Consider the following 24,925-nt stretch of genomic DNA (forward strand, 5'->3'; position numbering starts at 1 on the left):
TTCCGACAGAGAGATCTGATATCAAAACTCTAATTAAGAGAGCGAGCAATTCAAGGGCCCCCGGACCCGATGGTCTGACAAACTGCATGTTAAAGGAAGACCCAGATGGCTAGACGGGAGGGATGTAAAAACGTTTTAAGAAAATCTAGGAAACGAAGAGGATACCTGAATCGTGGCGCTCTTCGATTATCATCCCCATATTTAAGAAGGGCGATAAGTCCAATACATCTAACTATATAGACCTATCGCCCTTCTTGATGTAATGGGTAAGATCTTTGGTGCGCTGGTATTGAAAGCCCTTAATACTTGGAAAACGAGCACGGGACACTATGACAAATAGCAGGCGTGATTTAAGAAAGGTATAGGGACCGCCCTGAACCTCTTTCTAATCAACCTAATTTAGGCAAAAGTGAAGTCAAAGGAGAAAGGGAAGGTGTACCTAGCCTCAATCGGTCTCGCCCAGGCATTTGATACAATACAAAGATCTAAATTGTGGAAGAAGTTGCAACAGTGTAACTAACTGTCCGAGAGATGTGAGAGAAGCTCTCACGGCGCTACATACCAACACCAATTTACAAGTAAGGCTTGATAAAAGCGGGCACCTACCAAACCCTGTAAAAACAACAAAGGGCCTGAAACAGGGATATACCCTGGCCCCGGCAATGTTTAATCAATTCATTTCAGATATATCTAGTGCATTCGATAACATCAGATTTTTCCCTCCTAGAAATGTTGGGATGTCTACTTTACGTGGACGACCTACTTTTATTGGACCAGACTCAAGTGGGACTCCAGATACAATTAAAGGCTTTAGCCACCTATGTGGACGAGAACGGATTAAAAGTCAACGTGACAAAATCAAGAATTCTGACTCTGGGAGGAAAGTAGGCCATAAGATCTCCAAAAAACAGGCCTGATACCTGAAGGGCAAAAAAATCATGGAAATCTCTAACATGATCTATCTGGGTGTGTGCGTAAATAACAGTGCAGTGGGTGCTCCTCGAGAGGCCAGGCTTGGAACCAAGATCAGAAGCCTGTCCTCACAAGCACAGATAATTCAAAGCAAGCACTGCAGGTTCACAATTAAACCCGTGATTGACTTCTACGCAATGAAAGTGGCCCCAATAGTTACATACGGCTCAGAGACCTCATTTTTTTTTACCAGCGGGTCTTTGGCCAAAATTGGAAGGGCTATTTTGGAGACAGGTTCTTGGCCTCCCTCCTAGCCTACCAATTCAACTATTGAGAGAGGAGCTGTGTTTGGTGTCCTTGTACGCTATCACTCAATGGAAAACATTAGCTTTCTTCCGAAAGTGTCTGCTGGAAACATCAGATGGTGGCTTCAAAGTCCTAAACAAAGCTCTACAGTATAACACGGAAACGGCCCTGGTAACTTGGAAGAACTCTTGTCTAAAGATTCTGTATGATCTGAGCACTTCGGAAGAAAATTTGATGAGTGATCCGGCTAAGGTAAAAAGGAAATTATTTGATCAAGACTGGGTAAACACCAGGGGAAAGATGAGAGAATTGAACCGTTTTGACCAGAAGGGATCTGAATACAGACCGAGAGGAAAGCCTCTACAATACCTGGAAAAATTCTTGAGCAAACATCTGAGAACCCAATTCCTCCGCTTCCGCTTAAACTTAATGCCCACTCGAGAATTTATAGAAGCAAGAAGAGGCAGAAATCATAGAAACTACAAATGTAAACTATGTAAAAGTCAAAGGGAGACGCTGTATCATGACTTTATTATGCCCAGAATTAAAACAGCAAAGGGAAAGATGGCAAGGGAAATTCTTCTCGCAATGTACTACTCTGACAGTGGAAGACTGGTGGCCAGCTTTGCTTCAACGCGAACGAGTTTTGCTAACTTTGGCACTTTTACCATTCCTGAAAGAAGTTTTTTAATAGACAAAAAGTAACTCTGTCACTTCATTGTATCACACTGCTCCCGGGTTGACAAATCAACTACAAATGAAAACCACTAAGGGTGGAAGGCTAAGACCTCCTACGAAGATGTGGAATTATTTTACTTTTTGATAGATTTTCTTTTTTTTCCAGTGTATATGTGTATGTTTCTTTTACCTGTTGAATGACATAAATTGTTTGATAAACAGCTATAAGGTTTAAATTGTAAAACCAAATGCTAAATACAAAAAATTAAAAAATAAAAGATTATTATGGTATTTATTGAGGGCTAGCTAGCTTCGGGAAGCAACAGAGTGCTTTACAATCATGGGGGAAGAACACAGTGAGAGAAGCAGAGAAAAAAGGAGCGGGGAGCTAACAGGAGGGCGTGGGTGGGCAATTGGCAGCAAGGGATCGACAAGCAGCAGGGAGGGGAGACGGTGGGGAACAGATCACCGGGTCTTAGGTAGGGTGGGGAGTGCAGGGTGTGTGGTCCAATGTGTTAGGGAGGAGCCATTCGTTGAAGAGGAAGATTGTGAGATTTTTCCTGAATTGTAGAAGTGATGGGGCAAGTGTGATGTTGACGCAGAGGAGGTTCCAGGGTCTTGGAGCATAGACAGAGAAGGCCTGTATTCTGGTTCTTTCCTTCCTACACCATCATAATTCAAGTCTCCACATTTCCTTAGGTGGATCTCAGGGCTCTGGGGATGCTGAGTTTCACGGGGAGGTAGCGTGGGGACTTCAGGAAGAAAGCCTTGTAGATGATGCAACAGTATTTGAAGATTGCCCAGGCTTGCAGTGAGAGCAAAAGCAGTTCTGTAAGAATCGGGGGGTGGGGGGTTTGTTGAATTTGCAGAGTCCTTTAATGAGTCTTGCAGCAGCATGCAGGACACATTTCAGGGGTGCCAGGGTAGTCGCCAGAAGGCCATCCAAAAGGGCATTGCACCCATCCGGGTGGGAGAGGACCAAGGCTTGGACAGCAGATCTGGAGTTGTTTTCTGGGACGAAGGGCTTGATTTTCTGCAGGAGAAAAAGTTGTTACCATGGCGCTTGTATCTTCCTTGCGATGTGCTGTTTGAACGTGAGGTGTCTGTCGATGTTGAACCCAAGGGACTTGGTACAGGTGACCAGCTGGGGTGTGAATCCCTTGAGGTTCATAGCAAAGAGCCAGTTCTGGATATCATGGTCTTTGGTATTGTTGGTCAGCAGTATGGATTCAGACTTGGAAGGGTTGAGTCTCAGGTAAGCAATGGACATCCAGGACTGGATCAATGTGAGACAAGCCTTGAGCATGTGGATGCCTTTGATGGAAGATACCTTGAGGTAGATCTTCGTGTCATCTCTGTATTGGTGTATGTGGATGTTGTGTCGAGCGAGGAGTTTTCCGAGCAGTTCCATGCAAAGATTAAAGATCACGGGGGACAGGATGGATCCTTGCGGGACGCTACAGTTGATGGGTAGAGTTGGTGATCTGGGAGAATACATTTGTATGAACTGTTGGCGTTTCGCAAGGTAGGATTTGAACCAGCTGAGGATGAGCTTGCTGATACCCATGCAGCGATGTAGATTGTCAGCGAGTGTTTGGTGGTCTACTATGTCAAATGCTGCTGAGAGCTCAAGGAGAGCTAGGAGGCAAGGATAGCCATCATCGAGATTTCAAGTGCATTGTCGATCACCTTAATGGTAGCTGTTTCTCTGCTGCATCTGGATCTGAAGCCAGATTGGTAGGACTGAAGGTGGTTATTGGCTTCAATGTTGTTGTTAGCTATTGCTTTCTCAAGGCTCTTACCTAGGACAGAACGATGGGTGATGGGGCAGTAGTTGCTGAGATTGTCAGTGTCCAGTGTTGGTTTCTTAAGCAGTAGGAGGATTTGTCCTGTCTTGAGGGTTGAGGGGAAGGTGCCTTGAGTTTGGGAGCAGTTGATGATTGTCTGGTAAGGGAGGAGTGCTTCAGTTGGAAGGGTTTTGAGTACAGAGGCCGGGAACAGGATGTTGTCTGCAAACAATGTGGTTTTGAGGGATCCTAAGGCGGCAGGGAGATCTTCCATAGTTAGTGTCTTGAAAGTTGTCCAGGTAGCTCTGTCTTTATGAGGTGGGATGTGGGGATGTCGGCATGTGTAGTGTGCTGTCATTTGTGGTGTTGATGTCCATGTGTTGGCAGATCATGTTGATCTTGTTGACGAAGAAATAGTTCATTGCAGTGGACATTTGATGGAGTGTGCTACGGGTGGGTCGGGCAGAGGGTTGATTCAGTGCTTGATGGCTTTGAATAGGGCTCTGCTTTCATTGTTGACCTTGACTATGGTGTTTTGGTAGTAGTTGGCCTTGGCAGTGTTGATCAATCGCCTGTGTGTAGCACAGAGTTTCTTGAGCATGGCAAGGTCAGATGCACTGCAGGATTTTCATCAATTATTTTCATATTTTCTGATGATTGGTTTGTTGAGGTTAAGCTCTTGAGTGTTCCAGGGTGGTGAAGGTTTAGGCTTGAGGGTGTGCAGTTTCACTGGGGCATGGTGGTTGATGTTTGTGAGGGTGGTGTTGAGTTCTTGGAGGAGGGAGTGCCAGCCCTGCTTCGTCAAACGGACATCACCCATTATATCGGCCCATTTGAGGTGGAGTTTGGTGAGGTCTTCTGTGAGAGCCTCCACTGGGAAGTTCTTGAAGGATTTGAAAGCTTGATTGCTTGGTTTGCAAGGGATTTCCTTGTGACTGATCTCAAAGGGGATTACCAGATGGTCCGACCAGTCGAGCGGAATAGGAGAGCTGTGGTGGAGGATGGGCAGTGAGGTGACGATGAGGTTGAGAATATTATTTCTCCAGTGAGTTGGTTCATTCGTTTGCTGTGTGAGGCAGTGGAGAACCTCCCTCATTGACTTGGTTGCTGGATTGCCATGTTGAAGTCACAGAGGAAGATGTTGCTGGCATGCGTCAGAAATCGTATTTTTTTTTAATGCAGCAAAAAGGTGTTGCAAGGTGCATCAAGTCAAGGGAGGGAAAGGTACAGGGAAGAAGAAACAAAGCAATAACGTTCCTACTAGGTTTTGAGACATTCGGATCGTGCAAGTGCAGTAACAGAAATGAGTGGAGAGAGAGAGGAGGGGAAGTGTAGGAAGGGGATGAACAGGGGAAGAAGACAAAACAAAAACATTCCTACTAGGTCATGAGACAGTTCGGAGCGTGAAAGTACAGTAACAGAAATGAGGGGAGAAGGGGGAGGAGGGGCAGTGTAGGATGGGGATGAACAGGGAAGAAAGACAAACAATAATGTTCCTACTAGGTCTTGCGACAATTCAGAGCGTGCACGTGCAGTGACAGAAATGAGGGGACAAGGGGAGGGGGAAATGAAGGATGGGGATGAACAGGGAAGAAAAAGAAACAAAAACGTTCCTACTAGGGCATGAGACTATTCAGAGAGTGCAAGTACAGTTAAAGATAGATGGGATATGGGGAGGAGGGGGAAGTGCAGGATGGGCAGGAAGGAGTAATGTTCAGACGGGAGGGAAGAGATGGGTACATAAGTGAAAGGGAACAGGTTGAAACACAGAACAAGGCTGGAATGAAGAACGGCATTGGAGTGGGTGCACAAGTTGGGTAAGCCTCACCCTATGGTGCAGGGGGCTAATCACATGTGCAGGTGCAAGTAGGCAAGGTGCAACATTGGACTGTCTCAACTCATGGTGATGGGGGCTACATCAACAATGCAGGAACAATAGGTAGAAAAGCTGAACAATCCTCTTTTCCCTCTTCTGTGCCCTAATACCCTTGGGTCTGGTGCGCATTATAAATAAATAAACAAACAAACAAACAAACAAATAAACAACAAAAATTGGACTGCCTCACCTCATGGTGAGGGGGCTACATTAATAATGCAGGAACAATACGTAAAATGCAAAATGGTGGTGACCAAGCCTGTGAAGTCTTCGATGAAGGAGGGGCTGGGCTTGGGTGGTCTGCAGATGAGATGAAAAATGACTGTGTCCATTGGGGAGAGTGTAAGTATCAGGATAGGTTTTCTAAAGAGCCAATGGTGGTGACATCCAGTTGGGTGCATGGCCATGATGCCTAGTGAATGATGATGAAGCCTCTGCCAATCTTGTTTGGATGGTCACATTAGGGCTATTGCGAATGAGGACATCTAGGATGTGGGTGGAGGTGGATGTCATCCAGGTCTCAGTAATGAAGATGGCATCCAAGTCATGTGTGGTGAGGAGGTTGGGGATGCCAGCTGCATGGTTGATTGCTGAGCGGTCATTGGCGAGCATCAATTTTTGTGTAATGGTGGCTGGAGTGGTGATGGGGTGTTTGGTGACATGGGTGAGGTTGCTAGGATGTAAGGTCCATGATGTTGCTGGTGAAGAGCGTGGTTGGTGATGAGTGGTGATGGTAGGAATGGCTGTTGGGAGACACAGGTGAAACACATTTTCAGGGAGCCTACCTGATTTTAAGAGGGGCAAAGGGCCTGGTCCTGGGTCCTCCGGGTAGGAACAGGTCCAAACAGGAATTGCCCTTTTCTTCGTCTGCCCTGGACTTCAGGCGTCCGGGGAGAGAGATGCCATTGGTCTAAGAGTTAAGAACAGAAACGAAGAGCCACGGCAAAGAAGGTGGGTGGGGCTTAGGTCAGGTGAAATAAATCTACTTGCACCTGCTCACAAACTGCAAAGGAAAAGAGGCTGGAAGACTGCTGTAGTAGGGAAAAAGGGCAGCAAAACAAGAGATTAGCAGTGATTGACAGGTGGGTGGGGGTTAGGCCACGTGACCTAAATCCACTTGCTCCTGCTCACCAACTTCAAAGGAAAAGAGGCTGGATGGCTGCTTAAGTGGGTAAAAAGGGCAACAAAACAAGAAGGCACCAACAGATTAGCAGTGATTGACATGTGGGGCTTAGGCCACATGACCTAGATGCAGTTTGCTGGGGGTGGGAGATTCACTGATGAGCCAAGAGCTGGAGGGAAATGAGACCCCCACTGGCAAAAAACAGGCAGTATTTCCGACACCGGTATTATCGGTCTCAGAAATACTGGCAGTCCCATCCATGGATTCCTAGAGGGCTCCATGGAATGGTGATTTACCTCTGTTGCTGGCACCTGCAGTATCCTGGTAATGCGGGGATAGGTGCCGTTAACGGGAGGTTAGTTTGCCAGTATCCCGCTGGAATTACCGGCGGGATACCAGCAAACTCGTAATGACCACCAATGTGCTGCATTTCACCATCTTTATAATATCAAGCAGGCAGTACTCAAACACTATATAGGCCCTCATTATGAGGTTGCCGGTAGGCCACCGGTAGTACTGGCGGCTTACCGGCAACCTCGCCGTTTCCGCTGCCTGATATCCTGGTAATACCAGGATATTACAGGCGGCGGAGGAACAGTAAGTTCCCATTCCTGTGGAGTCCGAGAATGGGAACACTGAAGCACCGGCATCGTGGCTAACAGTGCCGATGCTTCAGTGATGTTTATGCCAGCAGGGGCCTGAACTACCGGCAGGTCAGGCCTGCCGGTAGTTCTCTGCCCGTCCCGGCAGACTCTGAGTATGCCAGTCTGGAAAAGGTGCCAATAACCATTGTTACCGGCACTTTTTTCTGGACAGGCATCTTTGTTATCAGTAATGCCTTGAAGCTTGTATGCTGACTCTGGGTAAATCTGCTGGCTGTGATACGATCAGGGATATTGGGAAAACCTTTGCAGAATCTTGAAAAAAGCCCTTTGAAGGTGTGGATTTAATCAATCATTCGGATCTGAATTGGTTAACGACAGGCATGTGAAGAGTACATATTGTAAAGTAGCAATGGTCTTTGATCACCTTCCACTGCTCTGGTGTTTAATTCAAATTCAGGCCATCCTTCATGATACATTTCGTTGATTTTCAGATAGTTGCAACAACAGTTCCTTCCAAATCACCATCCTTTGGCAGCCCACCTCCCTTGTTTGTGCTGTGCTCTGCATTTTGCTGTTCTTCTTTGACCTAGACCTCTCTCTTATCAATCAGATTAACAATTAAACGAGGAATACTGGCTTGTGGATTCGAACAGGACTGTGGTTTGCGTGCATCTATAAAGAATAGACTTAAAAGTTATTTAATATTTAGAATTGTGTTCCTGATTTGTTGGTAAACATTTGCAAGAACAGTTACTAAATCAGTATTGTTCAACGTTTATGAAAAGATAACATTCTTGCAAATGCAAAAAAAAAAATGATGGCATACGACATACCAGCTCTTCTTGAGTTGCGTCATGTGGCCCGGAGACAAGAGCTGCCATCATGGTATCTTCCTGAGAAGCAAGAGATGAATATCTGGTGAGTGAATGGGTATGAATGTTATTGTGTCTCAATGTTCTGGGTGGGTGTGCATGTGGAGAATGCAGTGTGAGTGAATGTGAGAAAAGGTGTATGGGTAAGTGACTGGTGGGTGAATGGGTATGCATATGATTCTGTGTTCGTGCAAGGTGCTGGGGGACCCAGGAAGCACTTCAGCATTGTTTACATTTCATTAGACAGACGTGGCATGTTTTACTGGCATTTATGGGCAAAGCCAACTTGATGAGTGTTATTACATAGCTGCACTGGCATTTTGGTGCAGCCGTCCTAGCCATTTTTGACTATGGCATGCCATTTTTTACTTGCCATCTATGATAAAGCAAGAATGATAACTTCTATAAGTGTCGGGACTGGCATTTTGGTGCAGCCAGCCTAGCTATGTCATACTGTGGCATGACATTTTTTAACTGAGCATGTATGATAAAGCAAGAATGATAAGTGTTCTTACGTGTCTAGACTGTTCTACGTTGATGCCAGTGAAATTTTAATAGCAAAGCCAACAGGAGTATATTTTTACGTGGTGGTACTGGCATATATTAGCAGAGCCAGCTTGGACATGTTTACTTATAGTATCATTACTGACATCATGCGCTTAGCAAATATGAATATGTTCTTATATGGAAAGGTATAGGCACAGCCAGCGTGAAAATGTTTTTTATACTGGCATGTATTGTGGGGAAAGGCATGAACATGCTTTGGGTAATGCTCCTGTGCACAGTTGGTGACTTGCCTTCATTAGAGTTCTTCATGAGTTACCCTACAAAACCAATTGCAAACTGTCTGGCTTATTACCCAATTGAAAGTATGCTGTATAATGCACAATTTCAACCCAATATTTAACCGGAACAATGCTTCATTGGCTAGGACTTCCTTGCTACGCTCAGTCGCTCTTGTTTACTTGTGTCAAATATTTCCGCCTTCCAATTGGAACAAAATTCACCAATCGCCACAGGATATTTGTTTGCCAGGTGCTGGACACCACCCCTTGTTTTTACACTAGGTAAAAGATTTAAGCTTTGATAAAAAAAACCATACATCTTTCATCTAGCACAGTGAGCGGAAGCCGCTGCATCAACCTTGAATATCATGGGAGTTGCACATGCATGGTGGTCTAGGCTAGCTAGCAGTGTGGCGTGTCCTGTGCTTTGTTGAGGAGCTTGCAGGGCCTTCAGCATGGCTCTCAAGGGTGCTCCCAAATGTTGTGTTTTGCCACTGGTATTGATACTTGCAAAATGGCACAGTGTTATACATGCCACTGGGCCTAGAGACATCACAGACGTGCACTAGTGACAAACATGCTTCCACTTCTAGCAGCAAAATACTAAGAAAAAACTCTTGGAATACCTGTTCTCCGTGGATTGTGTCAAATGGTCCAGAGACAAGAGTCCCCATCATGGTGTCATCCTGAGGGACAAGAGAAGATTTGTCTGCATCTTGTCCAGCTTTTATTTTTAAGTGCAACCACTTTTTCTGCCAGTAAAAAATCTGGGATGCATCTGGCAGGCGAACATTTGCTGCAATCTGCATGTCAGCAAACTGACTTATCAACTTAAACCTCTGAGACATGTTCTGCCCTCGTTCGCTGTGTCTGACCGTCCAGCTGTTGTTGGAAACCTTGTAAATTCCAGATTGGTTTACTGTAATGCCTTGTTATTGGGTGTCCCAACGGGTCAGTTACACCATCTTCAAGTCGCCCAGAATGCAGCGGTGAGACTTCTTTATAGCCTTCCTCACCCACTTCGATCTCATCGTTCTGCAGGCGCCTCCAATGGCTTGCAGTTCAACAGAGGAATCTTTATAAGATCCTCTGTTTGATCTTTAAGTGTATTTGCAGTACCGCCCCCAGTTATCTTGCCTCAAAACTCTCTCTCCAATGCCCATCTCACTCACTTTAGTTCGCGGGCCAACATCTTCTGAAAGTCCCCCCTCTCTCTTTGTATACTGCAGAGATAGGTGTTTTTTGATCTGTGGTCCAGTCGAACTCATTGCTCTTTGATCTTCAAAAACCTGACTCACTCTCCAGAGTCAGGGAAAACCTTAAAACATATATTTTCAAAAACAATCCCTTCCCTCTATTGTTCCACTCTTCCATGTCAGTCCGTGCTTCCTGTTACATCTGCGCCTAGAAGCAGTTTATGACTGGTTTCGTATTGATATGTGCGTTACAAATCCAGAAATCAGATCAAATCAAGCATAGACCTGAGTCAAATGAACAATATTGACAGAAGGTAATGTCACGGAGCATTACATTCCACACACCTAGAGACTGCACAGACGTACACTAGTGACAAGCATTCTTTCTCTCGTGACCACACAGACAAAACCCCTATGAAGTGCAATGCTAAGCCAACCAATTGCCATATTTGCGATCCTTGGAATGCATTGGGTGAACCAGATAACAAAGTGCCTATCTTTTTGCAATGTAATCAAAATGGACAAGAACAGATGTCCAAATTATTACAGAAGCAAATGTGAAGGTCAATATATTCTAAACGGCAACCTACAGATGAAAATGATTATTATCCACGCTCCTCAGAATTGACACATGATAAAACACATTAGCAGTAATGGAAAAAGCAATGGTGACTATGATAAACATCGAGTGCTATGAGTTGGAGGGTAGTGAAATGATTTCGCAAGAAAACGCCTGTAGAACACAAAACAAAATGAAAAAGTGTTTAATTTTCATAGAATTGGATGGGGAAATAAAATGAGCACTGTTCAGTATCTGTAAACATCAATATTGTTAACAATCGAGCTCTGAACTCCAAACCAACAAACGCACATTCCCTAAGGCATAAAGCATGTGAAGGGCAATACAGTGATCAATAATAGTGGCATGTTTTATATTATTTGTCAGAAAACATTCTGTTCTAACCAACAGACAAATCAATGGTGTGTGGCATACCTTATCCCCCTGCAAAGTGAGGCGTGGTTCAGTGAAAACAATGGACGTCCTCTTTTCACCCTGGTTACAAGCAAATTCGATTAATGAGTACTTTCCTAACAGCTGATTCAGAACATAGACAATTACCAACGACATAAGCATAAAGAAATGTGCCCACTGGGAATTATTGAATACTAGTTTCTAAGCTAAGGCTGAGCTGGTACCTCCACAGGAGGTTACGAGGTTGCAACCCTATATTGTTCCATATTTTAAGAAAAAATAAAAAGAATAATGAGGGAACAATCATAAAACAACAACAAATGTTTCGCATATCTAATGGTATTTATTTACATCAGTACATCCTGATTTACAAGATTTAATTTAAAAAAAACATTATTAATTAATATAATGGCACCAAATAGCAACAAATACTACCCAGTCCACAATTAAGAAAGTTCACTTAATAGACTGGCGTGCTAGTAACTACAGACAAACAAACATAATGAAGAACAAAATAATAAAATCGCATACCAAAATTAACAAAAAGTCATCTACTCAGAAAACGTTTGCAGAGGTAGACTGACAGACTGCTGCTGCATATCTACTGCTAAATAACAAAGGTCAACTAAATAAACTAAAGCAGAACCTCGGACAAATAGGGTCCAAAAAATGAGAATACAACTAAGCAACTAAATCTAGAGGCCCTAAGACAGCCGAGGCTGTCCAAAAACTATGATCCAGGATGGCTACCCTCTTCTACAGTGGGAACTGAGGGCAATATTCCCATAAACACAAAGAAATGTGCCGAATGGGGATTATTCAATACTAGTTTCTAAACTAATGGAAGGCTGAGCTTCCGGTACTTCCGCAGGAGGTTACGAGGTTGCAATCCTATATTGTACCATATTTTAAGAAAAAAATCCAAAGAATAATCAGACAACAATCATAAAATAACAAATGTTTCCCAAATCTAATAGTATTTATTTACATCAGTACATGCAGATTTACAAGATTTAATCAAAAGAAAAACGACATGCCTGCTGTCAAATGAAAGTACATTTACAGACATAATTCGTGCACTAAGCAACCCCAGTGCAATACCTGTTCTCCAAGAGAAGTGTCGGGTGGTGCTGCGAGAGTGCTTGATATCCTTGAAATCTGCTGTGTCTAGGTAAGAAAGGTGCCAAGACAAAAAATTTGTTATGAAATCTGCAAATTTTATCGGGAAATACTTTTAAATAGGCATAGTTAGCACAGTGGGTGATATTAGTGACATGTCCTGTAAGAATTATAACTGACTAGGACTATTTCATGGACTGAACAAAACAATCACGAATGTAAATGATGTTTTTGGTGCAATCGGTTGGAAAGAACATACAAATAAATTCACAGTTAATTCTTAGGCATTGTAAAATTCATTCAATGATTCAGGAGTCCAATTTCAACTTGAAACATAAAAAAGAATCTTTGAACAGACCACCGTTTATGAGTTCACGACAGTGAAATACATTATACTCACATGTTTGCGGCCATGACCAAAGATAATAGTTACGACCGTTGCAAGTAACTTACGAGTCAGTCTTGGGCAATGCTTCTGTGTATATATACAGAGGATTCATGGATCTCAGCTGTGAAATGTTCACTGCTGACCCAATATCGATTTTCTCACACATCTGCGAAGGCATGGCTATTGATTTCATTATGTGGAAACCAAAGTTGATAGTCTATTGTCGTATCAGCGCCAGTCTTTTGCGAAAATGTGTAGCACTGTCCCAAGCGTCTTGACATGTGTGTTGTCTGCACATCCAGAGACAATGCAAGAAGGACTTTTTTGGCTGAAGTAAGGTCTTAAACACAAACAAATTCTAATAACAATTCTGTTGCATAACATAACATTAGAATACATACAGAATGTTCAGAGAATCTGTACATTTTTAAAAAACATTGGGCCTCATTACGACCCAGGCAGTTGGGGGTTAATGGCCCTGTTAGAGCTGCCGGCGCCATTAACCCCCTACTGCCTCATTATGAGGTCTGTTCGCAGGTCCCGCTAAGGACGCCTGGTAAAAACAGGCGTCCTTAGCGGGTCCCGCTAGCCGACCAGGATGCTAACAACAGGCCCTTCATTAACGGGCCCGTTGTTAGCATCCTCCCCATTCCCATTGAGCCCTATGGGAGCTCAAATGGGAATGGGGATGTACTGGGTCCGGGTTCCTTGAATAGGGAAATACCAGGCCCTCCAAGGTCGGAATGGCCCGGTATTTCCCCATTCAAGGAACCCAGACCCGGTACCCGGTATGGGGGTAGCCATGCCGCTAAAAGCGGCATGGCTAACTCCATACTTGTAATGAGGCCCATTGAGTTTCTGTCTCCAAAATTTAAAACACTATTAGAAGAACAATTGTGAATAACGTTTTGGATAATATTTATAATGGGTGGTAAAAATAACAAAGATAGCAGTGTTTTCCCAGACCAGAATTGAGTGATAGTTTGATTATAAAGTCAAAGTCAACTTTATACATTATGTAAGGGAGGCGTGCATGTGAAATGTGGGCAGATACAGGATAGACATTCCTTTGATTTGTTTTGATTTGACTGTTCAGCATTTTACACAACAGAGGATGTGATAAGATGAAAACGGTTGACACCTGGACACATCGTGGAATGGCTTTGTAGAAGTTACAAAAAACAAAGATCAAAAAGTCACATGAAACATCAAAAGGTTACCAGAGTAACTGGTAGCCAAAGATATCATATGCCTATCTCTTTGTATTGTACCCAGAGCTGGACGAGGCCGACATGGCTCAGGCAGACCGAACCCTACCTAGGGCTCTGGCCTGACCACCCTCTCAGCCAGTGCCTGCCCAAAGCAGGAGCCGGCCACGAGCCCCACCCGCTGCTCCCCCACTCCTTACATTTAAAAAAATAAAAATAAAAAAGACGATTCCGATATTGCATTTGAAATGTGTCTCGCTTGTCTGCCATTGTGCCCTGTGTGAGATTTGTGCACACCCGGATGCCATTTCCCTGGCTCGGCCCATGGTGGGCTCTTAGAGCCAGGCTCGGTCCTACCCATGAAATCTCTGGCTCCCCCACCTATAATTGTACCACACCCAGTTAGTACACGAACATGGTGCAATATCCTTCTGAATTTAATCTACACGTGGTCTTTTTTATGGTGTCTTGATGCAGATAAGGGGCATTTGGCAGCGACTGCTGACTGCCATTTGTCAGCTTTCTGTGTTCTGACCATCTGCATTTGGCCTGCAAGTGTCACTGTGATTGAGGGGGCAGATATTGCATTTGATGGAAGAGTGTAGCATTTTGATTAGGCAATTGACTACTAAAGGAGAACTGTACTTGTTGCTTCCAAGATTCTGGCACTGCCCGAGTGTAAGATCCAGCCTAACTCGGAGTTATACCAAGCTAGTATTCAGTGTTTGGGTGGTCATTCGATGATGCGAGGCAGCCTTTACCTTGAACCTGCACTGTCGATTCACATATTCGTTTGAATTGACAACATCTACATTTGACCAGGACAAGACTGCTAGTGCATGACACTGAATATTTTATTCCTTTGAGTACTCAATTGGCTGTGCAAAGAGGCCGGTTTTCTCATCTTCTATGACTTGTGGCACACCCCAGCGTAAGACCCTGCCAAATTCGCTGAGCTCATGCTAATGTTCTTATATGGTGGTGGTCTCGAGACATTGGGCCCGATTACTAGTTTGGTGGTAATTCAGCAGTAAATCCACTGAATTACCACCAAACTCAATTACTGTTAATGCCACTTCGATCCCGTGGAATTACAAGTGGTGGTAATTCCCAATTTTCTGGAGTTCATAGGACTCCATATAGGTTTTAGGCAGTAAGGAGGAACATTTATCTCAAACTTTATGCTGGAGGTAAATCTTTCTCCCTACCGCCAAACTTGTAGTACAGCAGTGTGGGGTGATGTGGTGGAAAAGTGGCAGTAATGACATTACTACCAGTTTTCCACCCTTTTAACTGCACCACCATACTTGTAATGAGTTGCAAAATGCCAAGACTTCACCTCCAGGTGTTAGGAGAGATGATCCCATGGGGATGCCCTTTTGATAAACTAGTCAGAGAAGTTTTAGTTTTTCCTCTGATCTCACTGACACCCAAGTCCATTATGAGACTGAAACAAGCCAAGGCCACAACTTTGATGGAATCTGGATCACCTTTCTCACTCTATACAATCGCTCATGAAGCCCCTTTGCAGGCAAGACCTCATTTCCATTCTGAAGGGCAATATCCTTCATCACAACCTGTCAACTCCTAATCCGACATATGAAAACTAATGAGTACCCAAAATGGGGAACACACGTCCATAGCACTGTCTAAGGCCAAACGCCAAATAATTTTGGATTGTGTTTAACCACACATACTCCTACTCAAAATAGTAGTGATTTATGAATTGGTATTCTTATAGTATCACACTCAAATTATGACTTATGGTCATCACTTTTAATAGTTCAAAAACATAAAACAAAGGGTAATTCCCCAACTCGTTTCGAGAGAAACTCTCTTCTTCAGGGGAATTTTCTTAGGAATCCTATACAAATAATTCAGAAAAACAGTATCAGTTTCAATTGGTCCTCATATCCATAATTACAAACATCATACAATTCATTAGAACATAACATTTCTTGTATTATTTGTACCTTCGTAGGTACAAATAATACAAGATTTGTACCTACTGCTATTTGTAGCAGTATTTCTTGCAGAAAACAAATGATCTTGCGAGCCATATTGTGATATAGCCATAATCATCAACCTAATGATGAAAGACCATGGTCAAATATCTGTGTGCCATCTATGCTGCTGATCATACTAATGTCCTCTAAGGAATTGATATCTAGAATCCGCCTACCTATTACCCAGGTGTATACCTCTAAGAATCTTGATGTCTTCTTTTCACCTATAGTTCCTGTGTTTCTATAAGCGAAATAGATAAAGTATTTCCCTCAGTATTATAACCTCTCAATCGTAGTATCCCTATATTTGTGATTAAGTCACCTTAATGTGGATCTTTATAGAATATACGAGCTAGAATCTAGTTGATATTAACTCTTAATCTGGCAGCATGGCTCCTGAGCTCATGCAATAAGGGTACTTGAGCCTGCCTGCGGACTACATGGACATGTTAAGAGAAGCTGAAGAAGCCTGCACCAGAACTTCCTATGCGTTAAGATTAATTTCTCCAGCATGGGGTCTGGCATGGATTCACATGCTCATGAATATTCCCAGTCGTCAGGCTGGGAATCCTCGGTAAAGAAAAAACCAGTATCAGTTTCGTTTCTGATCTGTCTTTCGTAGTAATAACCAATCACTGGTCTCTGCGTCATACTGACCACAGCCAATGACTGCCCTCTACCTAAGCACCGCCTCTGGCAGCCATCTTCAGATTTTTACCGCACGTTCATGTGTTGGGATCCTCGTGCTATTGCTCTCGAGCGTTAGTGCTATTTTTTCGCGCTTTTTCACAAAAACTTCGATTCTTTCGGTCAAAAGAGCCTCAAGCTCCACCGATCCTACATCCGATCAACGGGGACCCGTGTCGGATTCATCTGTGCCCCTCAAGGGTGAAGATTTCGTCGAGCTACACTTCGGAGGACTCCAGAAGCTTCTCAGGCCCGGTCTCGGAGATGGCCCAGGAGAAGGGAAGCTCGACGCCCGGAAAGCTGTTCAGGGCCTGCCCTGGATGCCAGCTGCAGAACGTCTTCAAGGAGGACGAACACTCTTTCTGCCTTTACTGCCTTCATGGGGACAAGACGCACGTGGAGAAGGACTGTGCGTTTTGCGGCAACATGTCGGAACGGACCATGAAGGACCGCCATCAACGTCTCGCCAGCTGGCTGGAGGGTAAGAGCCCGTCTGGCGAGAAGAAGAAGAAATCTGAGCGGTCTTCTAAGACCTTTGAGGGCGCCCCGGCGACGGGGGCCCAACATAAGGCCAAGCACCGCGAGTCCGCTGGCACCGGGAGCGCCGAACGGTCGGGCTCTACGGGCGCCAGGCAGGGCGCACCCTCCCCGGCACCATCAACCACGAGCCAACGCTCTGGGTCGGGTAAGAGGAAGGCCGAGCACCCGGCGAAGCTCCTGGAGAGACCCCGGTCGAGCTCTAAGGCAGAGGAGGAGCGTGGCAGTGCCCCCTCCCTCAAGGATAAGGCGGTGAGCGCACCTAAGGTGGTGAAGGCCTTGATCCATTCGACCAAGCCCTCTATCGAAACGGTCGCGGCGGCCCTGGCCCAGCCTGTGGAGGCTGCACCAGTGGTGGCGGCCTCGGGGCCCAGAATCTCCCTGCCTCCTCGGAGGGAGTCTTCTTTCGTGCCCATCGATAGGACCCCCGTGAAACCCTCCGTGGGGAAGAAGGGGGGGGGCAGGGCGTCGTCGTAGATTCGGCCTCAACCTCAGAAGAGGAACTGATCGAGGTCTTAAGCCACGGCCTAGGCGTGGAACAAGACCAGCCCGTCGGAATGGGCCCCGACGCAGGTGACGACGACGACATCGTCGAGGATACCGACGGGGCCCCTGCTCGCCCGTCGGATTCCCCTCTGCCAGCGCCGCAAGACAACTCAGCGGCCATTTTGTTGGCTATACAGTCCTTATGCTCCGAGATAAGGACGAGACTACCGTTACCGACGGAGGAACCTCTCCCGTCGGGGGATCCAGAACCGGGACCTTCTGGTGTTCCCCCTACCAAGAAAAGAAGGATCCATCCACCGCCTCCTTTTCAACCGTCGCGCCCCGTCCAGCCCTCCTCCCCGTCCACCCGAGGGGATGATACGGGGACTGACACGGCAGCGACGGGTACGGACGACGAGGCATACGACGAGGATTTTCCGTCGTCGCCTCCCACCAGGGCTTCTCCGCCCGACGAGATTGGATCGTTCCACTCAATGATCGCCAGGGCATCCGAGCTTTTCCAACTCTGCCCTGAGGAGAAGAAAAAGGAAGGCTTCCTTTACCAACGGCGCGAGACCAAGAGGAAGACGGTCCTCGCAGTGCCTCTGTTGGACGACATTTGGGATGAGGGCCTTTCCCTCCTCAAGAACCCTTCCACGACGCCAGCGAAAAGAGACCGGTACGAGAAAAAGTACCGGGTCCCGGACTCGGCCCCCCTATGCCTCCGGGCGCAGCCTACCCCGGACTCCGTCGTCTCCGCGGCAGCCAGGAAGAAAGCGGGGGGGGGTGCGGCCTCCACGTCGACTTCCCCGCCGGACGGCGAGGGAAAGAAATTGGATGCCATGGGACGCAGAGTCATCTCGTCGGCGGCGACGACGATTAAAGCGGCCAACGCCTTGGCTATCGTGGCCCGCTACGACAGGGAACTCTGGTACAAGATAGCTCCCCTGCTGGATTTTCTGCCGGACGACAAGAGGGCGGAGGCCCTTGAGATCCTGCAGGAAGGTGAGGTGGCCTCGGACCACGCCATCACCGTGGCGACGGACATCGCCGACACTGGGTTCCGCCAGATGGGCAACGGCGTTTGCCTTCGACGTCGCGGATGGCTCAAGGCTACGGACTTTCGGCAGGATGTCCAGACCAGGGTCCTGGACATGCCCTTCGACGGGAACAACCTGTTTGGGAAGACAGTGGACGATTCCCTTCAGGCCATCAAGGCGGATACTGAGACGGCCCGGGCCCTTGGAGTACTGCAGCAACGGCGGACGCCCTTTCGGAGCGGCGGAGGCAAGGGCGCCTCCAAAGGTTCCGGCGGCGGTTTCGCTTCCTACCGTCAAGCGGCCCGCTCGTCGTCGCAAGAGGCCTACAGAGGACGAGGCAAGTCTGGCGGACCCCGCCGTCGTCGCCAAGGAGGCCAAGGCGGCAAGGCCGCGTCCAAGCAGGATTGAACCGGCCGTGGGGTCGGGCCCCCACCGAAGCACCCCGGTGGGAGGCCGGCTGGCGGGCTTCGTCAGCGTGTGGGAGTCCATCTCCACCGACCGTTGGGTGCTGGACGCCCTGGCCCGGGGCCACGCGCTCGAGTTTCAAAGAAGGTGCCCGCGCGTCCCCCCCGTGGCCAGGAAAGAACTTCACGTCCCTCAACTTCTCCTGGAGGTAAAGGCGATGCTCAGAAAGGGCGCCATCGAACTCGTCCCAAAGAGGCTTCGGGGCTCCGGAGTCTACTCGCGTTACTTCCTCGTGAAGAAGAAGACGGGAGGATGGCGCCCCATCCTGGACCTGCGACGCCTGAACAAGTTCATCAAGGCGCAGAAGTTCCGGATGGTCACCCTCCAGCACGTCCTGGGTCAGCTGGAGGAAGGAGACTTCCTATCGTCGTTGGATTTGGAGGATGCCTACTTCCACATTCCCATCCTAAAGGGGCACCGAAAATTCCTCAGATTCGTGGTCCAAGGGCGTCATTACCAGTTCAAAGCCCTTCCCCTCGGACTGCGGTCGGCACCCAGGGTTTTCACCAAGTGCCTCGCACCGGTGGCGGCGCAGCTGCGCCGCGAGGGGATTCACGTCTACCCCTACCTGGACGACTGGCTCATCCGCGCCAAGACGAGGGAGCTCGCCGTGGTCCACACGGCAAGGACCGTCCAACTCCTCACGGACCTGGGATTCTCCGTGAACTACGCCAAATCCCACCTGGTGCCCGCGCAAGTCGCACTGTTTCTGGGAGCGAGGCTCGACACAGTGTCCCTTCTGGCCTCCCCGTCGGAGGAGAGGACCAGGACCATCTTGGGCAAGGTGCAACGGATGTTGGTGGCCGACGCGGCCAAGGTGAGGTCCATCAAGTCCCTCCTCGGGATGATGTCTTCCTGCATCTACCTCATTCCCATGTGCAGGCTCCGGATGCGCCCGTTGCAAGAGTTCCTGGATGCGCGCTGGATCCAGACGACGGGCAGCTTCGAGGAAAGGATCAAGCTCGACGAGAGTTTCCGACGAGCGATACGGTGGTGGGGCACCCGCGCGCATCTGACGGCGGGCATGGACTTCCAGACCCCAGCACACCAGGTGACTGTGACCACGGATGCCTCCCTAGAAGGGTGGGGAGCGCACACCGAAAATCTGCACGCAAGGTGACTCTGGCTCCCGACGGAGAAGTCCCTGCATATCAACGTCCTGGAGCTCCGTGCAGTGTTTTGGGCCCTCAGGTCCTTCCTTCCGTCCCTCAAGGGCAAGGTGGTGAGGATCTTCACCGACAACACCACCACCATGTTTTACATCAGGAAACAGGGCGGAACCAGGTCCCCAGCGCTGTCCAAGGAGGCGCAGGACCTGTGGCATTGGGCCGTCGCCCAAGGGATTCTTCTGGTGCCGTTTCATCTGGCAGGGATAAAAAACACCATCGCCGACTCACTCAGCAGGGAGCTGCGCTCGTGCCACGAGTGGGAACTACGGCAGGATCTGGTGGATCGCCTCTTCCGACGGTGGGGCACACCCCAGATCGACCTGTTCGCGACGGCGACGAACACCAAGTGCCGGAGGTTCGCCAGCAGGTTTCCCCAGACGAGGAGCATGGGCGATGCTTTCTCGTTCCCCTGGGAGGGCCTGTTCCTCTACGCGTTCCCTCCCTTGCCTCTGCTAATCCGGCTCGTCAACCAGCTCAAGAGGTCACGGTGCAGGATGATCCTCGTCGCACCTGCGTGGCCGAGGCAGATATGGTTCCCGGACCTTCTGGACTTGTCAGCGTCCCCGCCAATCAAGCTGCCGGCGGACGCGGATCTACTCTCCAGGGAAGGAGGCGCCATCCTCCACCACGACCCGAAGTCGCTGAACTTGCAGGCCTGGCTCCTGCAGCGCTAGAGTTTGGAGGATACGACATACCGGCCGATTGCAGAGAGGTTCTTGCAAAGGCCAGGGCGTCCTCGACTCTTAAATGCTACGGACACAAATGGAAGAGGTTCTCTGTCTGGTGCCACGCACAGAAGATTAACCCTCTACGGATTACGGCTCCCCAAGTGCTGCCGTACCTGCTGACGCTGGCCAAAGCTGGTCTGGCACACGCGTCCATCAAGATTCATCTTGCTGCGATCTCCCGATACACCAGAACCACGGGCCGGACGTCCTTGTGGTCTCATCGTCTGGTGAAAGAGTTCATGAAGGGACTGTTCAGATCGTTCCCGCCGGTGAAGGCTCCGGCCCCGGCGTGGGAGCTCAACGTGGTGCTGACCAAACTCATGGGACCTCCGTTCGAGCCTCTGCACTCGGCCCCGTTGAAGTTTCTATCGTGGAAAACAGCTTTTCTCGTGGCCATCACCTCCGCACGACGAGTGGGAGAGATCCAGGCCCTTTCCTGCAAGGCCCCGTACTTGACTTTCCACGACACGAGGGTAGTGCTCAGGACGCACCCCTCCTTCATGCCCAAGGTACCGTCGGACTTTCATCTCAACGAACCCTTGGTGTTACCTGTGTTCTTCCCGTCGCCTTCGTCGCCGGCTGAGAGGACTTTGCACTCGCTGGATGTAGCTAGAGCGCTGAAGTTCTACGTGGACCGCACGAAAGGTTTTCGGAAGACGTCACAACTCTTTGTGAACTTTGGACCTGTCAATCAGGGGAAGGCTCTCTCGAAGGCTTCCATCTCCAGATGGCTCTCCGGCTGTATCATGTACTGTCACCGGTTGGCAAACCGACCGCTGCCTGGCCGTCCGAGAGCCCATTCCACCAGAGCGATCGCAGCTACCACGGCGTTCCTATCTGGTGTGCCCCTGCTGGACATATGCAGGGCTGCTACGTGGAGGTCGACGCACACCTTCACGAAATTCAACTGCGTCGACCGGGATTCCAGGGAGGAGTCCAGGGTCGGCCAAGCAGTGCTGCGCAACCTGTTCGCCTGAGGTGAGCCTGGTGAGGAGGTAAGATGCTTAATGTTGAGTTGATGTGATGCTTAATGTTGAGCCTTTGCCACCTCCCGTGGTTGTGCATGTGTGTACTGCTATGTATTCTTTATTCATGAGCATGTGAATCCATGCCAGACCCCATGCTGGAGAAGGAACAAGTTACTTACCTGTAACTGTTGTTCTCCAGCATGGGTCTGGCATGGATTCACATGCGAACCCTCCCGCCTACCCCTCTGCGGCTCTTCACTTGGTCATACTGCCACTTCACGTGCTTCCAAATCTGAAGATGGCTGCCAGAGGCGGTGCTTAGGTAGAGGGCAGTCATTGGCTGTGGTCAGTATGACGCAGAGACCAGTGATTGGTTATTACTACGAAAGACAGATCAGAAACGAAACTGATACTGGTTTTTTCTTTACCGAGGATTCCCAGCCTGACGACGGGGAATATTCATGAGCATGTGAATCCATGCCAGACCCATGCTGGAGAACAACAGTTACAGGTAAGTAACTTGTTCCTTATAGAATCTGGCCTGGTGGAAAGATTTTAGGAGGCCACCCTAATTATGATGAACTAGGAGATCTGAGAGGTTAGCCAAAGCCCAATTAAGGTACATGGATGAGCAATCATGGCTTAGTCTCAGGAGAGTGTTAGTGGAGTCAGGGGCCCTCAATGAGTCCACACAATGTGGCATACAATAATTCAATTGAGAGACAGTCATGTATAAAAATACAGTTATTTATTATAGGCCTTCTGAACACATTGGAAAATGAATCTAACAAGCAGCATTAACGCACAACATTCTATGATACCAATATATGCGGTCACCATAGGTTAACATATACATAAAGTAACTTAGCAAAAGCATGTAAGAATTTAGCAGTAAATGATGGTACCAGATCACAAGACAATAACCTAACTTAAGAAGTCCAAACTCTAAGATGAATGGGGCCTTATGCCAAAAAGTCACAGCAGCCAAAATGTTTCTCACCATAATGATGTCTCTGTAAGTAGGTTTTAATAGGCTTGTGATTGTGATTGTTTTAACGTTGTACAATAATTTTACCAAAGGTAAGTGTTTTCCTTTCTTCCAAACTGAATGCTAACCCAGGGGCAGAATACTCAACCCAGGTTCAACGACCAAAAGGTGAGGGGAATGGAATAAAGAGACAAAGGGACTTGTTCCCAAGGTTATCCTATGGAGGACAGGGTGAGACAGGCAAATGCATTTACTTACCGGCTGACTCACATTTTCCAAGATTACTTGGATATGGATTGTCTAGAGGTTCGGGGGGCTCAATCCTCAACCATTTGTTCCAGTGACAGGTGCCCAGGAGTTGCAGGTTTGAGGATTCTTCCGGTTGAATGGAAAAGCAAGATTCAACCCTTTTTGAAGAAGAAATGTTGAATCCACCAATGGAGACCTCTTCAAGACACTTCACAGGTTGGAAGAATGCGAGTTCCAGCGACAGCCTCTCACACAGGCGACGTCAGGTGCCCTTCCAATTGCGGTCACAGCTGTTGCTCAAGGACAGGTTCCCGCAAAGTTGGAAAGCTGAAATCTGGGGAGAAGGCTACTAGTGGTACAAGCTTACGACCACCGCAGTTCGGGACACGAATGTGGAACAGCAACTCTTCTGGCGATGTAGCCCATGTGAGAGCTTGTCAGTCCACCTGGCAGTCTCCAGGGACACTTCCGAAGTCTCTGAAGGGCTGGATCATCGAGAAGGCACTAAGACTAGTTGGTCCCACTAGTCCAAGGACTGAAGCACCACTCAGGGTCTTCTGAGACCAGGCAGAGGAGCAGGGCTTTACCAGGCTGGCTACTAGAAGGGATGCCGGGCCACTTCAGAAGGTGTCTTCAGAACTTCTCCAAGCTGCTCTTCTTTGAGCGAGATTCTTGGCTCCAACATTGATCTGAAGAAATGGCTGCTGAGGTCCTCTTTTTATCCAAAATATGAGCTTTAAGCAAGTCCATGCCCATCAATGGTAAGGATGCACACCATTTAAACAGCCAGTAGTTGTCCAATCAGGGACAACTACTGTTTTCACACCCAATATCCCATTCTCATGGAGTCCTGATTTCCTGAATCACTGGCATCGTTTTTAATGGTGCCATTGAGTCAGGCGTTTATTTGCCGGTAGGGGCCTGAACTTCTGGCGGGTCAGGTCTGCTGGGAGATCCGTGGTCCCCACAGCACACTTGAAGTGTGCCGGTCTGTAAAAAAGGCCAGATTCAGAATTACCTGCATTCTTTCCAGACCAGCACACTCGTAATGAGCATCAGTACCTCCTTATTCTTTCATCTGGTAAAATTGGGTTCTTCCTTTCCTCTATAAAAATGCATGTGGCTGCAATTACTGCTTGCACAGTTCTCCTTTCCGTTCTTTTATTTTTGCCACACTGCTAATTCAAGTCTTAGAAAGGTTTATCCACCAGTCAGGATACCCTGTCCTCTTTAGGAGTTGAATGTTGTCCTTTCTAAACAAATGTCTCTTCCCTTTGAAGCTATGCTTAAGATTGGCATGCATTATTTGACATGAAAAGTGGGATTCCTTATAGCTATCACTTTTCACACACACACACAGACACACCAAAGTGAGCACCAAGGAAGGGGCTGCCCGGAGACTTCACCGATTACCCAGAGTGAAGTGCTAGGGGGTTCGGGGAGGCTTCATGATATTAGCCTAACAGATGCCTGCAGTGACTCCCCATGATGTATACACCGAGCGCAATAGTCTTTGCATGTGCACTGAGGAAATATACAAGGATTTCCCGCAGTGGTCCCACCGACTCCCACCATACATTGTGTTGGGTTGTGGCTTGTTCTATCTGGCACAGCAAAACAGAGCACAACCTGACAAAATGCAGTGATGCTGTATAAATAGAAATGACTTTGCCTGCTTCTTAAAGGCCTTTTGAGGATGAACGCAAGGAAGATATGCCGTTAGGCAACTTGAGGTTCCACAAAAGGAGGACCCTAAAGGCTAGCGGAGCACTGA

The 24,925-nt window shown here is 47.7% G+C and overlaps 1 protein-coding gene across 1 annotated transcript in view; it reads left to right on the forward strand.

Moving 5' to 3' along the window:
• The window catches only part of LOC138579901 (piezo-type mechanosensitive ion channel component 2-like), a 2,232,767-nt gene that overhangs the window by 305,915 nt on the left and 1,901,927 nt on the right, over positions 1 to 24,925 (forward strand). The window lies entirely within an intron of this gene.

This window comes from Ambystoma mexicanum, chromosome 3p (genome assembly GCF_040938575.1).
Source record: "Ambystoma mexicanum isolate Mex_15411 chromosome 3p, UKY_AmexF1_1, whole genome shotgun sequence".
Lineage (NCBI taxonomy): Eukaryota > Metazoa > Chordata > Amphibia > Caudata > Ambystomatidae > Ambystoma > Ambystoma mexicanum.